The following is a 17,226-nucleotide window of genomic DNA, read 5'->3' on the forward strand; positions in this document are numbered from 1 at the left end:
ATGATCCCACTCCCTTCACAGGCTCTGTCAAGTGTTTGTGACAGGCAAGTCCCAAGTTAGAATTAGTGTTACTGTGTGAAGCAGAGTGTCACTGGAAAAGAGCAAGACAGCTCAGTGTGATCAGCAATCACAGTGTGATAAGTTATTTCAAGATACTGTTGGTTTGTTTTCAGTAAAGCCTGGATCTTCTGTCTTGAATTTATATTTAAATTGGATGTTTCTAAAGAAGACTGTTTAAAGCAGGGTTCATTCACCTGGAGCTTGTTTATTGTGAAGCAACTATAAGAAATGTGTAGTACTTGCAAATGAGGCCAGTGGCAACTGCTTCACTACAACTATAACACAACAAACATGTTTTTCAGCTTTAATATTTGGGGAGGAATAGAACAATCACGGTGAGCTCTTAGTTAAAGAGGCTTTCACTGAGGTTTGTATGAACTAGCACACCTCCAAACAGTTTCTCATGACATTTAATGGCGATACTGTCCCAATCATATCATTGACCTGTTACTTGGATCTGCTTCCTTTTCTTTTTTTGCCTCTCTCATTTAAAGGTGTGTCTGTAAGCTTTGGGGGAGGCGAGAGTCTCTCATTTCATGCTGTACCTTGCTAGGCAAAGGGCAGACACTGTATGGATTAGGCATAGTTGTTACCAAGATTTGGTCATTACGGACTAATTCTAGGACCAGCACAAATTTCAGCCAGATTGGTTGTTGTTTCCTGTGCCGTTTTAGGGAGTGACTGTGCCTGATCAACTACCTGAATGATCAATGACCTGGCAGGTCAGAACTTTGGGTTGCTTGTCTTGGATTCTGAGCAGTTCCATGTCTGATTTCCCACATGGCTGCTGTCAAAAGATCCATATAAACTGTAGAGAGCTTGCTTTAATGTTGTTGGAGTAGTATTTTACATGATGTGGCTAAAATTGTAGTCCGATACTCCTGTGATATAAGTGCATAACAAACTGACATATTGTCTATATACTGTCAATACCTGTTTCATGTTTTGCATGGCTTTCCATTCATAGTAGAGTTGCATGTGGCTGTGGTTGTCAATTTTGAATTAACTTTATTGTCCCCTGACAAAACTAAGAGCAGCTTCTGTGCTTTTGCTCAGTGTGAGTGCCCTTGTCACCCAGGTTTTAACCAAGCAGAAAGGCCAATTAAAAGTAGAGTGTATGCAAGCACAATGTATGAGATTGCTGAAAATGCAGTTTGTGTTTGTAGTGTTTGCAAAAGTGAACAGTTTGGAGGTCGGTGAGGTGGATGGGCATGTAAGTTATCAATATCATGTTTAATCAGTGGTATTTTGAAATATTTATGACAGCATTTGTTCCCTAACATTAGGTACCCCAGAGATTTAGAATCACCTTTGAATAAAATTGAGGAACTTGCAAGAGGCCTAGATATCCTGATAGTCCTAGTGCATATCAAGCTCTCAAAACACTGGATCCTACATTTCCATGATGCTCTTGATAGTATGAATTATTACACCCTCCTGATGACATCACTAAGACATCATCAGGGTATTTTTTCAGATTTGACAAAGCTCCTCCAGAGCCACAGAGGACATTATATTGCAATTTTACCAGGCTGAGTAGAACACTCAATGACAAGTAAACTAATCTCAATGTGTACAATCAGTGGATTGCCTCTTTTAATTTATTTCAACCATATTTATGCACCAGTTTTCCAAAATAGAGATAGTTCATCATTCTTTGTACATGATTTCTTCAAGATATTTCAAGACTAGACCAACAAATTATTTCACAAGAAGAATTCACTTAATCTGGCATGTGATTGAGGTCCCAACAACCCAAGGTCAGGTCATATTGTGGTGACATACAGTATATATTATTGGTGTGAAGGAAGGGTGCCTCATTTATAAGAAACAACATGTTTATTGTTACCCTTTTTCCTCTGTTGCTCTAGATAGAGAGACCAGGAGGGAAGAGAAAGATTGTGAGATTAACTGTGAAAGAGATAAAGATGGAGGAAAAGAAATAAAAGAGAATAACAAGATATATTAAGAGGGTTGGGAGACTGGAGAGAGCAGCAGAGAGAGATGGGTTTCATAAAGGGCTTGACAGAGCGGACTGTAGACAGTTGAAGTGGTGGAGATATTTCACACTGAAGTAACTTGCAGCACTGTTTGTCTTCTCCTCTCTTGGCAGGAGTACTGGTATTTTTAGGCCCTGGTACAGTATTTCTCAGCTGAGCAGGAGAGAAAGACAATGAAATGGAGACAGATGGGGAGAAAATCATAGGGAAAGAAAGTTATGTGAGGAGAGACTGAAAGGTAGCGGGGCTGAGAGGAGAGGGTGGGTATGGAAATGGAAAAAAGGGGTTGATAAAGGATGTGAGAGAAAGGGAGAACATGTGAGTGGAGTAGATGCAGGGCAGCAGGAAAGGATAAAAAGTGGAGCTTCTTTTTTCTCTCGCTTTTCGAAAAGTACTGAAATGAGTATGCTTTTAACACCAGCCAGGGGAATAAAATAACTTAATACATAGTAATAGCTGAAGCGCTCATTTGTTCCTAGAAAGGAACAACAAATAGCTGCTTTCTGTCTATGCCCAAACCAAGGTATAAAACAGGCTCAAGTGGTGTAGCAACGGACTTCAAATTAAAAGTTATTTTGAAAGCACATTAATTCAGGTATTGAAGGAAAAGAACCAGGTGTGTCGTCAAATGGCCACATGTTTTGTTTCCAGTTGGAGAATCACATCCCCCAAAAACAAACTTAAGACTTAACTTTTTCTGTCAGACTTAAATTGAGACTTTCTTTAACAGACTCGAGACTTGTCTTTGACTTGCTCTAACAGATATTAGACTTGAGACATGACTCAGACTTTGATTGACTTGATAGACTATAGCAGCTCAGTGTCTTTCTTCCCACGTAGCATTCCTGCTATCTGTCTCTGAAATAAAGCTGAAATAGTAAGCAGCGGCAGACAGTCTTCTACGCTTTCAAAAGGAATCAGTGTTTCATAGTCTGTAGGTGGCTTTCTCAGTAGTGTTACTCCACACAAAAGACAAATCACAGTGACCTGGTTCTCCCCACCTCGCAGTCAGTCAGCGAGTCTCTTTGCACAGCAGTCTGCCCTGCAGGCCAGTCAGTCTCTTAGCCATTAGGCAAAGGGGAGAAAGTATACATTGGCATTTCAGAGAGAGGGAGGTAGAACGCAAGATTGATTCACGGCTCTACCTAAGCACAATGCTACTCACAGAGTTAAATGGCATTGCACCAATGTAATTTCCTGGTGCTGCAAGAGTTTTGACTATCAGTCACCCACTGCCTTCTCAAACAGGCTCCTTCAGAGCAACATTATGTGATTAGGAGAGCAACAAAATGTCAGCCTGGCCTCTTGACTCGACCACTGACATAGATATTGCGTAGAAAAATTGGAATGAAATCATATAGAGGTGAATACAGGAGGAGAAATTGAAATAAGACTTTAAAGATGGAGGATAGAGAGAGGAGTTCTTATCTTAGTTTAACTCAACACTGTAGGTATGGCATGACATACTGCCCAGGGCTAGTTCTGCTCCCACTGGGGCCACTTATACTAAACCAATGTATTCACTCCTGGTATGTTATGGCAGCGAGAGGAGCATATTCCAAAATGCTCATCTAAATGAACAGGCTTCATGTGGTAGGCAGGAAAAAGAGGTAAGGTGAAAGCACACTGGTGGGATAGCATAATGAACCGTCCAAAGTTTGATGTTAGTGCTAGTTGTTCACTTGCTTCAAAAGTTTATTTCAAGTGGTTTGAAGAAGTAAGCAAACACTTGTTTCCTGAGACACTTTTCTGCTTGAGTGTAAACAGTGCAGCTGTGAATCAGATTAAGCCAAAACAATTTAACAGCCCAGCACAAATTAGAATATATGGAGAGGGATCCTATATCAGAGCTTTCTCATCCATCTCAGGGAAATTTTAAACACATGAAGAACTGAAATTTTTAGAGATTCTGCCTAAAAGGCACAATTAAGCATCCTAAGAAAAATATACAGATTTATCAAATGGATGCACACTACATGTACAATCTGATTTTAAAAGTATTTAACAAATTCAGCAAGACTAGCTGTAATGAAGACCACATAAGCTCAAGTCAAGTCCATAATAGAGCACAGCTGAGTCTCAGTCAAGATCAAGACTCCCAAAATGCAGCTTTATTATTTTATTTTTTAAATCCCATTCCTCCCCTCCTCAGTGCACTAACCTCACATGGGCTATTGCAAATCAGCACTGGGACTGATTTGTTTACTCCCTGAAGTCCTGTTACCTCTGTGGAAAAACTGCGAGAGCAGGGAGCAAGTTGTGCATATCAAGGCCAAAAAGAGACCAAACAGACTAATGTGGTTGTAGGTGGAAGTAAACAGTCTGTCTGCTGCGGAGGCATCTCATTTGGAACTGCAATTACAAGGTATCTAAAGGCTTTTACTTTTAGCCACTTTAGATTTGTTTATATACATGTATGTCAGTGACTGCTGCTGCAATGTTTTGTTTTAAAGTCATTATTATGCTTTGTTCAGTAGCCAGGCTGATAACAGCAGCCGATGTTACTGATGTTAGCAGCCATGATTCACTGTCCAACAATCTGGAGAAAGTTGTCCATCGTCACTTAAAACTTTAAACTATTTTTTAAGATAGAAAAAAAGAACAGTAATTGCAGTCTTACAAAAGTTACAAGAGTCTTTCTATTTACAATTTTGGAATTTCCACCCATCCTTCGTTCCTCCTTGCAGAACATTTCAAGTTCTGAGATATTTTTAGAAAGTTTAAGTTGGAGTTTAAGTTCTAGTTGGAGGACTGTGAGGACCATTTCAAAAACTTCAGCTTGTGTTTCTTGAAGTAGTTCATGGTGGATTTTGAGCTTTGGATCATTGTCCTATTGTGGAAGCCAGCCTCTTTCTCAGTTTTTTTCTTCTTCTGATTACATGGTGGGCATTTGTTATTTACCTCTTTTCATCCTTAAAGTCAACAAAATGTGTAATTTGACCATGGGGGGTAGGAAAACAACAACTATATATGTATTTGTACGGAGGAAATAAGTGACAGCTGCTCCATGTTCAGTGATGAAAAAAGACAGCTGTGTTTAATATCAGTAACTTGTTATGCATAGGCTGTCAAACTGGATGATTAATAACAGTTGGAACTGTTGGAACATTGAGACAAATGACACATGTACTTATTGGAATGTCCTGTGTTCACTTCAGCACCACTGACCGATGAGGCACTTTGACTTCCATGTTTTGCTTTTGTTCCCTTTATCCCTCCTGATGGCCTGTTTTTACTCTGTATGACAGCCTGTGGATTGGTTTCTGTTTCACAGCCCAGTGACTTCTAATTAAGCATATATTTGGTATTGTTTAATATGGAAAGATAATAGTTTTTCAGTAGAAATTAACAAACTGCTCTGATTTATCAGTCTCATGTACTGTGCGTCCATTTTGGTAACTTGAAAAAGGGCGATCGGTCATACACACTGCAAGCACGGTAAGCCAGTGACCATTTGTAGTCACAGCTTTTATATTATAGATTTCATAAAACTGATTTACTGTATGGAAAGATACTTCTGGTATGGTATATTCTGACAAATAGGATTAAGGAAACAGGAGAGGTCTGTCTCACTCTGTGGTTTCAAGAGTTGGGCCAGTAATCAAAGACAGGCTTTTCCATGCTTTAAGGGAATTGTAAGCACAGTCTGAACAGATTGCTTGTCTGAAATTTTCTTGTTCTATATGATTTTATAATACATGTTGATTTGTAAAAGCTCTAGAGAAATACAATCATGCAATATTCAGTTTCATTTATCAACAGTGTATTCTGATGATGCATGTGGAATGTAGTGTATGGATAAAAAGAGATTCTGAACAATGTGGAGAGGCATGGATTAGTTTCTAACCATGATTCTAATTTTGATGAAACATGCAGGCATGATGCCTTTCCCTGCCATTTTCCATCATGTTAACCTTATTACGTTTTTATATTTAAGATGTTGCAGTCATTTTAAAACCTCACAATATATTAAAGTAATGCTCAGCTGTTGTAAACTGAAAAAAACAAGATACCATGACTGTAGGAGTACAACAAACCCAGGGGAGCTGTGATGGATGGAAGATGGAAGTATTTATCTCTATATCAGAAACAATTTTAAATCAAACACAGATTAAAGATCAAAGTTTGGAATAAAACAAAAAAACTGTAATGGAGCTAAGAGCCAATCACATACATATAGTGACTTACAGATTGACAAGAGAAAGAGTCAGCCTCAGCAGCTGACAATGCATGGTGCTAATTACAGAAATAGTATAATAACTTCATGATGTAATATCATGGACATGTAAGCTGCATTAAAGCAGCAAAGACAAAACACAAATGAAGAAATTCAAAACTAGCTGCTTTGTGGTCTTTTATTACAGGCAGTCACCATTTGATTAATGGGTTAATTTCACTGCAGTGCTTTTACCCTTCCACTACAGTCTTGGAAAACAAACAAAGACATAAATGATCAGTTCACCAAATTCGCTCTTACAAAGACAGTGGTTGGTACTGCCTTGCATTCCTTTCACTTAAAGTTTAAGTTAAATTGATTTTGTCACCTTCCAAACATATGTATGTTCACGTCCACCACCTACATCTAATCATTTGTTCCTTGGCCAAAGGCCTGGGCATCAAATTTAGTGGAAGTGGGTTAAAAACATAACAACTTTGTTTTTTTCACTTCCCCTGAAGTCAAAAGTCTTAAATCCAATAAAGCAAAGTGCAAACAAAGCCAGTAATGGGGTGACAGGGTGTCATGCTGCAGTTACAGACTTGAGGCTTTATTAAGTCAGTTCTTTGGTGTAATTTGTGTCCACATTTAGCTGGGAAGAGATGGAAGTCTGCTTTTTATTTAGCTCCACCCCTCTGCAAATCCCCTTAGATCCCCTCAAGCCAATTAGGGACTGAGGAAGTGAAAATCAGGAAGCAAACTGGTCTTTTGGCTAATCTCTCAGGGGAATGGCTAGCAAGAGAGGGAGAAAAAGAGAAGGATGGCGAGAAGGAGGCGGAAAAAGTTTGGAGATAGATTGAGGAAAAGAGATGAAGGAAAATATTTTAAAGAGAGGGGTGGTCAACAAGACCAGGACATAGAGGCAAAAGAAGAGCAAGATGAGGAGGAGAGAGGAGAAACAAATTGGAAGGATGAGAGAAAAAAAAGGATGAGGGAAAGTATAGTGTAGATAGGTGCATACAAGCGTGTCTGTGCATATTTGTTTTTGTACTGTATAAATGATTGCACCGTGTACACCACCCCCCATGTATTTCCCATATGTTGGGTGATGTATCACCCGCAGCTGTACCTTCACGTCATCTGTTTTTGGCTCAAATCTCCCTCCAGCAAACACAGATGCTTCAAGTGGAATGGAAAACTGAACAAAAAGATTTAAGAGCTGCACTTCAGTCACCACAGGGGATCATCAGATTATAACAGGAAATATACACACTTTCTGCACATGCACTCACTCACACACACACACACACACACACACACACACACACACACTAGCAGGACATACTGTATATCCACGAGCCTCTCCCATACCCCAAGGGCACTTCAGGCCTGATAAGTGCTCAGAGTGTGTGTGTATACCAGATAGTGTTTGAATGAGAGTTGTTTGTGTTTGCTTATGTTGTTATATAGGGTGCTCATTATCAGTCACTTTCTCCATCATCAAATTAAAGACACACCTCCTGTACTTCAGCACACCCATATTGCCTCTTATATGTTTATCTACAGCTTTCATAAATAGACAGTGGTAACCATTCAAGTCAGTATAATGACAGTTGTAGCGTTTCTTTTGTCATGTCCAGCACACATGCTGTCAGGGACTGTGGAGGAGTTAGAGAAACACTCTCTATGTATTGATTTCTTACTAAATCTTTAAATTAAAAAAATGAAACCTTCCCCTACTTTCTTTGTTGCCTGTAACAGCCTGTGGAAAGATTTTGATGTACTGGACTTGGGCCCAATTTTCTTGAAGAATCCAAAGGACGTGATGGCTCCAGCCACCGTTAGAAATGGAGTCTGCTAACATCAACAAACAACTGGCTCCCTGCACCACACAGAATCCAGCACAAACTCCATGTAAGCACAAAGTCTTCCATAGTCACTCTCTACGTTAACCTTAGTCTGGATCTATTTCATAATCAAGAGTACATACTGATAGCTTGGCCCACAAATGATAACTTCACAGCAGCAGTAATCAACAGTTGAACCATATTAATGTTACGACATGTGGGCGCTATCAACCTAAAGGTAGACTTCCACCCTGTCTGTAGCTGGGTAGACTAGGACTGTCTAACAGGATAATGTGATTCACCCTTTGTGGTTTTGTTCTGCTACACCTGAAAACCTCCTCTTTGTGTTCATACACTGTGAACTAGAAAACACTGGTGTACTCCCCCAGTAACATAGGGGGAAAACAGTATATATATGATATAATATGTATAAAATATGATAATTTATGACTATTTCACTGTAAACTGATTATTTTCATAATGCCTGATTGCATGCCATGTATGCTTAACTGAAATTCAAGAGGTCAGAACTTTTACACTGCTTGAGGCCATGTTTACCATACTGATGCAAATTCAGCAGTGATGGCAATCCACAATGCACACATAAATTTGACAAAGTTAGCTGATATTTATGCTTATCTTAGTACACAGCCGCAGAGCAGTCAGTAGAGAATTTATCAGTCAGTCGCAGCAATTATAAGGGCTCCTATCCGTATGTTTGAGAACTGACAGAAAAAGTTCCATGCTTTTTTCCCTTGACTGTTTTGGTTCAGTACAGTCCTCATTGCTGAATGTTTCCCCCCTCAAATCAAAGACATAGTCCGCCTTCAGTGCTCACACCTCTGAAATGAAATCCCTCCAAAATAACATCAAACATTTTCTCAAATTTCTCTTCATGTTTGTATGCACTCCAATGCTGCAAAGCCTGAGCGGCTGATGGTGTAAAATGTGGTAGCTTATGCTGGTTTACAACAGAAGAGGAGTAATCAGGAGCTAAGCCTGATATAAGACCAGCCTGTGCTCACATGTACCACCGCAGATCTACCTCTCAACTGCTCTGTTACCAGTGTTGATTTTTTAACAAATGCCAAATATCAAATCAAAATGCTGTTTTTGTTTAATTATACAAATGATCCAGTGAAATGTGGCTATGTAATGTGTTGTATGATGTGATAGGGGTTTATCAGTAGTATCAGATGTTTCAGACGTTTTCCTCCTCTCACTAAACTTGCCTGCCTCTTAACGTACAGTACATTTTACAGCCCAGATCCTAAGTGTTTAGACAGTTACATATTTTTAATTCTTCAGGCTCTGTGCTTGAGCATATTCAGTTTGAAGTAAAAAGAATGGATACTACATTAAATGAAATTTGAGTAGGTTCACATTAATGTAGAAAAAACTGTAAGGGAGATATAGCCCTTTTAACATGTAGTGCCCAAAATCATAATATTTAAAGTTATATGTTGAATTATCCTAAAAAACTATATACAGATTTATATGTCTTCACGTATGACCCACTAGAAGTGTGTGGAGTTGTATTTTATCTGCAGAGACCCTACCCTCTGTATGTATTTTTTTCTTTTCTTATTTTCTTCCTATGTTTCTCAACTGTAACCTTGTAACCAGGTTTCATCGCTGTATCCATATCTCCATCTGTTAAGTAAACAGTTTGACATTTTGTCAACTGAACTCGTGATTAAACAATTTAAATTTGAATCAGACAAACAGAAGTTAGCAGAACATTAACAATTTGTAATGAATTACAGATTAAGATTCTTTGTTATCAGGACTCTGACACCATTCACAGTCAGATTCACATACGGCCAATTTCGAGTCACCAGTTAACCTGCATGTGTTTGAACTGTAGGAGGAAGCTAGAGTACCTCCACATAGAGAAGCCTCAGGTGAACCAGGGTTCGAACTCAGAACCTTCTTGCTCTGGCGCCCTTAGAATAAGAGGCTAGCTTCATTATTTGCACAATTTCAATTTTAACTTTAGATGCTGATAATTTCTAAGGCCTAACAACATCTAATAGTTATTTCTGTCAATTTTTACAGCATTGAGCCTGGGGACTGGAATAGCTATCCAGACTGTTTACCAGCACCCAGAAAACTCAGTATCTGTACATAAACGCAGTTGTTTTAGAGGGAGTTACATGCTCAGACTGTCTGGACTTTGAAGAGAGCCAGGCTAGATTTCTTTTCCTCCTTCCTTTCTAGGCCTTGTGTGAAGCTAAGCCGATCAGCTCCTGGGTCGAGCTTCATATTTTAAACAGACAGACCTGAGAGTGATTTCAATCTTCTCAGCCAACTCTCAGCTACAAGTGCTTTTCCCAAAACGTTGAATTATTCTTCTGAAATTAGAGCTTCCTATCCTGCCCATTTTTGCCTCTGCACTTCCTCTTGGTTTCTGGATGTTGTGACATTTGAATCAGAAATATAAATGTGTCTTTGAGCACCTGACTTGGGTGATGGAAGATCTGTGTGTTTTTGGGTGTGTTTGCATGCATATTTTATGTGTTTGATGCAAATATGTATGAGTTTGATATAAGAGACAGCATTTACAGAGGAAAACTACATCGTCAGCTCAAAGTGTCTGCTACTTTTGGAAGGCATTTTTGAAAGTCCATTAAACATTTCTGCTCTGGCAGTAGATAAAACCACCGTAGTTGAAGAAGAAATGAAGGTCAATACAAAGTTATTGCTAGCCACCGGAGATGGACTCAATTAGGCCAGCACTCTCCATTAAGCTTGAGGTTATGCCTGTGCATTTTGCATGTCTAAACAGGTCTGTGCAGAGCTGTGCACGGGGGATTATGGGTTTTCATACCACACACAGGCTCTTATGTGTAACTTAATGAAAGTCGTGAATCCTAGAAGATGCCTCTACAGTATGTGCACACATGCATTTAGACAAGTCATTTTGCTTTGCGGTATCACAGATTGCTGTTATCAGTTTTTGGATTTGGGCAATTTTCTGATATCTTTTTTGCTCTGATACAGGCCTGAAATCTGATGCTAGTACCAGTAATCCTCATTCAACACAGATCCGAACAATTTTCCAATTACAGGGATGAGAAAATACAGTGAGCCACTCTTGGATAATGAAAATGAGTAGAGAGGAGGAAAATTTGAACAAGACTGACACAGTGAATAGTCAGTAGACTGGCAGACAGATTGAGGCCGTTTCAGTGAAACAAACCTTGAGGTAGGAAGGACCAGAACTTCCAACTCAAGGTTTCCTATCTTGAATTGCAAGCTGACATGGTCTTGATGTGCCAAGGAAGCTGTTTGACCTGAAGGCCCTCAAAATACATTCACAGCCTGGTGGCACAGGCTTCAGCCTGACTAAGGAATGAGGTGATTTTTTTTACATGCGTGCAAAAGGTGACTTATATTCATCGACAGCTACAGAGATTTTCTTTTCAAACTGTGCAAATGCAGTGCTTGTGTTGAGTGTTTGAAATTACATGACGGAAAAAGAGACAGAGCGGAGAGAAGCCCTCTAAGGCTTCCTGTCTAATAAAACACAGCAAGAGGAAAGATTACTTTCTTTATAGAAGCGGTAATTACAAGAAAGTCTGCTTTTATGAAGACATAAATTGGTATGAGAAAGAGATGGGAGATGGGGGAGGGATGCAGTGGGGAAAATATATTATGGCAGAGAGATGGCCTCTGTAATCTGCCAATAGGAATTATCATGACACTGTGTGACAGAATAGACTGTGTGTGTGTGTGTGTGTGTGTGTGTGTGTGTGTGTGTGTGTGTGTGTGTGTGTCCTTATTTGTCTCACCTTATCCTATTTTTCTGTGTATCTTTCTACTGCACCTTTTCTATCCTGTGTCTCTCTTTATAGTAGGTAAAGTGTATGTGTGTGTGTGTGTGTGTGTGTGTGAAAGAGAGAGAGAGAGAGAGAGACTTTCTCTGCCTGACTGCTTTCTGTGTCTGTGTGCTTGTATGTGTGCTTAATCTGCGTTTGTAGTGAGGTTAATCCTTACCTGGCAAATGCGCACACTGGGTTAATCTAGAACAGGTGGGAGCTGCGTCATGTGGCACACACACACACACACACACACACACACACACACACACACACACAAATGATGGGACGGCAGAAAAAAGCTTAAATACACATACTGGGTTTCTCTCTGACTTTGACAACGTAAAATAAAAAAAAGTAGTCATTTAAATAATCCTAATTCAAGTGACCCTAAATCATGAAGAGTGAATCACATAGGGGTGCACAACATTGTGTTCACATATTCTGACAGTGCTTAGTGGCATAACTGCCATTGTGAATTTTGCTTTATTGTTGTGAGTCATGTGTTTTATATTTTTAACAGAAATATATGTGTATAATACATGGAAATGTAAAAACATAATTCTTGTTAATCTACTTAAATGTGCATCAGTTTAACAAGTCAAGTAAAAAACTTTCCAGTCACACCAATGTTACACATTCACATCTGGAAACTAGCCCATGGGGCTGCAGTCAGGGTCTGTATTTACCACACTCATAACATTACACTTATCATAGCCAGTCAGCTACAGAAAGAGGTTAATACTGAGCTGAACTGAGTTAAAGTTGTGACTGCAACTGTAACTTTTGTTCTGACAGCACAACAAAGGTTTAAGTTTCAGAAAATGACTAGGGAGAGACCTACTGTGAGTGTCCTTTTGTTCCTGTAAATTAATAATTTAACTGGCTGAAAGTTAGCCCTCTAGACTTTGTGCTCTCACCAGTAGTAGTAACATTATGAACTGCTCTATTTATCCATCCTGGAGTCTCACATTCAGCCCCTAAGACAGTTCTAGCTGTTTACCTTGTAGACATCACTTTACATGAACTTGTCTTCCTCTTTACATCAGCTGTTTACTGTAAGCGAAAGTAGCTAACCAACACTAATTAGCTTAGCTGTCAAGCCCTTTAGTTGGTGCATCAGCTGTCAAAAGAAATCATCTCAGCTATAGAATAACGTCAGGTGTGGCAGCGATCCCCATGAAGATCCCTTTAAGTGTGTTTTATACAGCCTGGTATAGCACAATTCATCCCTTAAATCTACAGACAGTCAATAGTGGTGTCTTCATATGAAAAGACTCATCACTTGTGTCACTGCTGATAAGCTCTGCCCCCAATGCTGTGGGGACATTGGACAGTTGATTATTCTTCATTTTGGCATCGATGATGTGTCTCTCTCTCAAAAAGAAAAAGCTTGCTCTCTCTACCTCTTCTCATGAAAACTAATGACAGTGCTTTGTATTTAGTATTGGCAGGTCTATGCTGCCTGTAGTTGGACAGGCCATCAGGCATACCAGGACAGTCAGAAAATCCATAAATATTTTACTGGACCTGTCATTCTCTTTACTGGCCCACTCTGTGTGCCTGTCATTCAGGGTGCGCATGAGAGTGGGCAAAAATGATAGACAGTTAACATATTATTTTAATTTAATAATGAGTCTGTAATGCATACATAAGAAGTAAATACAAATACCAGTGTATACTGAATTACTCTTTATTTGTTTGATTTCCTGTCCTTTAGGTCTTGATGTGAAGACAGAGTTTTGTTAGTTTTAAAGCATTTTAATTGCCCACAAGAATTTTTGCTATGGTATGTAATATAACATACTATGGTAAATGACAGTACATACCATAGTTAATCATATTATAAGACATTTTAATATGAAATGTGCTATGACTAAACCTGTCCTATAGTAAAGTGATTTGATCTTGCGTCAAGGCTTGGGCAACAAAAACACTTGAGGTGAGATGAGGGAAAGATTATGGTTTTGGTTAATTGCATATAAAAATGTTGTGTTAGAAGTTATTGTGAACTTTTTCTGAATTTTTAGACTAAGATCTATCCCTGATCCTAACCAATCACTGTCTGTGAGTGCCTAAACATAATCATTAGAAAAGTGTAATAGTTTGGTGGAAAACAAATACATTGTTTGTGAGCATTTACTGATTCATGAATTAACAACTTATCCTCATTACGTTAATAGAAAATGCAATGCGGTTGAAATTATGTTTCCTACAGAACATATTAGCTGTTGCAGTTTAGTTGTTTTGTCATATAAATGTAATTTCTTGGAGATTATGGGTTGATTTTACTGGTTAATCGCCAATTGATTTGAATTGAGAGAGTGATTTAGAGGAATGCAGGAAGAGGGGCCTTTGGTTTAACATTGTGCTGCATTAGCAGGTGTAATGGCTTCAGGTACTTTTGTCTATCAGCATCTTTAGATTCCCTCTGCTGCGTGCGTTTGTCATTTTGTTGACATCGACATTTCTACAGAAATAACAGCAAAATCAAATATTTTGCTCTTGAGTCACATTTTCTGCCCTGACTCTGTTTGGCTGCAAGTGACACACACACATCTCTTTGTGTTTCACAGTGAGACGTTGCATCTTTTTCTACACACCTTTGCTGTTTTACACACACACACACACACACACACACCACACACACACACACACACACACACACACACTCACACAGCACCATATATTTCCATCAGTGGAGGCGTGGATGTACAGTATAACAGGATTTTACCAGCTGAGGGAAATTTGTCTTTACTCTTCCCTCTCACTCTCACACACATTCCCTCTATTTTTTTATTTTCTCTGTGTCACACTCATTTATTACCATCTTTCTATTACTGCACCTCATTTCTTAGTCTCTTTTTTCTCTGTTTTCTCTTTCCTGTACTTGTTTTTTTCTTCTCTGAAGCGTAGTACATTTCCTAGCTCTCTTTGTCATTCCCATCTCTCTGCCGTCTGTTCAACCCTCCCCCAGTTTTGTTTTGCCGTTTTTTTTTCTTCATCCTGCTGTCTTCTTGTGTTTATTCTCTCTGGTCTTTTTCTTCTCTTGCCTAAACTGTATCCAAAAGTTTGGGAGTGCTGTGTATTTTGTAGCACACATGAATCTCTACATCGACTGTGATGGTGTTACTGTCTCCTGTCTGTGGAAAGATGGTGGTGGGCTCTTTGCATTTCCTTATGCCCTAAGGTTAAATTAGTCCTGATCCAGAACTGCATATATACTATTTATAGACATCTCACACATCCAAGACATTTTTTATTTTTAATTACTGGGTGGTAAGCAATCTACATAGTGACTTTTGAGCAGTAAAAAACCAAAAACTCAGACATTGGATTGGGTTCTGAGAACTGGTTGCATTGTGAATTCTGTCTCAGTTTGATACAATACTCAGATTCACTAAACTCCAGTGCCAACAAATCTTTTTTCAAACGTTTCATCTCTACTTGCTCTGTCATATCTGCAAAGACCAATATAGAGGACAGGTAGCAGCTTCTCCGTGACAGCAGTGACCATTGCTTTTGCCAGTTCAAATGACAAACATCACGATTCCCATGATTAAACATTTATACGTCGTATCAGAAATTTAAGCTGATCACCTGATGGATCTATAGTATTTGGAGCTAATAGTTTGTGAAAAGTAAGGTGCAAGTGTTCAGTTACAGATGAAATTCTAATGTTCTAGATACATATTTGACCAACTTTTCATAACTTTTTCAGGCTGTGAACATTAAGTTGCCACTCAAAACTCCTTCTGCCTCCTTCAAAAGGTAATTGCAGAGCTTTGAGTCATTAGTTATTAGTTATTTTTAAATGTAGTCATATTTGGATTCAAATAACAGATTTGGCATTGGAAACGAAAGCTGAACTGAAAAAGAAAACATCGGCATTGAAATATTAGTATTACAGAAAGTTGTATTGGCACTGAAAAAAGTATTGGCATTGAAAAAAGTTTCACAAATAAAAGACATAATTAAAAAACAATGCCAATACTTGTTTCAGTGCCAAATCAAATATTTCAATACCAATTTTAATGTCACTGCTCGAGTTGGGCTAATTGGGCTCAGATTCAATAAAATTGCATCAAAATCTAACCCAGGCTCTACAGTTTTTTTGCTGTAATATACTTTCTGGCCATGAGTGGCAACACTGAGCACATTACTCTTTAGAAGCACTGTAGTTGGTAAGTGAGAAAGAAATCCTGTTGTTTTGATTTTACATGGTTTGTGTTGACTTAGATGGGAGAGACCTTTCTTGGTTGGGGTAAGTAGTATTTTTGTAATTTTAAACGCTCCTGTTATATTTTTTCAACCTAAGATTGACTGCCATATAATAAGTTTGTATTTTCAACATTTTTCACAGAACAAATCCTGTGAGTCCCTGAGTGACGAAAATGTCTGGCCTGAGGCTTTATTTTTTTGCACTTTTTTAAAGAACAGTGTAGTGTATCATGTTATGATTGGCAGTTGGTGGACATGTTTTAATAAAGGAGGGTAAAAGTCAGAAGTGTTTCTCTCTGTGAAGTGTAGTACATTTCCTTGCTTTGTTTTTTGTTGCCATATCTCTGCTGTCAGTCCATTCCTTCCCCAGTTTTGTCTTCTTCTCTTCTCTTCTTCCCGTTGTCTTTCCCCTGCTCTCCGGCTGCAGTGATGGGTATCAGCTCTACATTTTGGAGCTTGTAAATGTATTTTTTCCTGGACAGCTGTAGACACACACACACATATGCACACTTACACACTGACACACACAAACTGTATAGCAGTGGTTCGGCCCATCTGTGCCTCTCCAGCTGAAGAGAAAAGGCTGAAGTACATCTGTGGCAGCCTTAGTTTGAAACACACCCGCACATGCACACACACACACACACACACACACACACACAAACGCACAGCTCTTTTTTCAGTCTGGGGATCTGTCTGTGGCTCCGACATTCTGGCAAAATTACAGTGTATGGAAGTGTGTGTCTGTGGGTGCACATTACCAGAGCATATGCTATATATGTGTGTGTGTGTGTGCATGTGTGAGAGAGAGAGGAGGAGAGAGAGGAGAGAGAGGTCACTAGATTAGGTGAGCATAACTGTGTGTGGCACTAACAGGAACTGACTGACATTAGTTTGACTGTGAGTGTGTGTGTGCTTGCCAAAGTGTGTATGGTGCTAATTGACATTGAGGCTGACATAAGCTTGTCATCCATGCCTCTCACTTTCCAATCATCTTTTTCTCCCTCTCTCTCTCCTGCTGTCACTTCTCTTTCTGGCTTCCTCTCTTTCTTTTTCTTCTCCCTGTCATTCTGTCTCTCCCTCTTTCTCCTTCCATCTCTCTTCCTTCTCCCTGCCTTTTT

The 17,226-nt window shown here is 39.1% G+C and overlaps 1 protein-coding gene across 7 annotated transcripts in view; it reads left to right on the forward strand.

Annotated features, from left to right (window-relative positions):
• Positions 1-17,226, forward strand: part of dmd (dystrophin) — a 286,719-nt gene that overhangs the window by 57,045 nt on the left and 212,448 nt on the right. The gene's annotated exons all lie outside the window — the stretch shown is intronic.

The sequence above is a fragment of the Lates calcarifer genome, linkage group LG7_2, assembly GCF_001640805.2.
Source record: "Lates calcarifer isolate ASB-BC8 linkage group LG7_2, TLL_Latcal_v3, whole genome shotgun sequence".
Lineage (NCBI taxonomy): Eukaryota > Metazoa > Chordata > Actinopteri > Centropomidae > Lates > Lates calcarifer.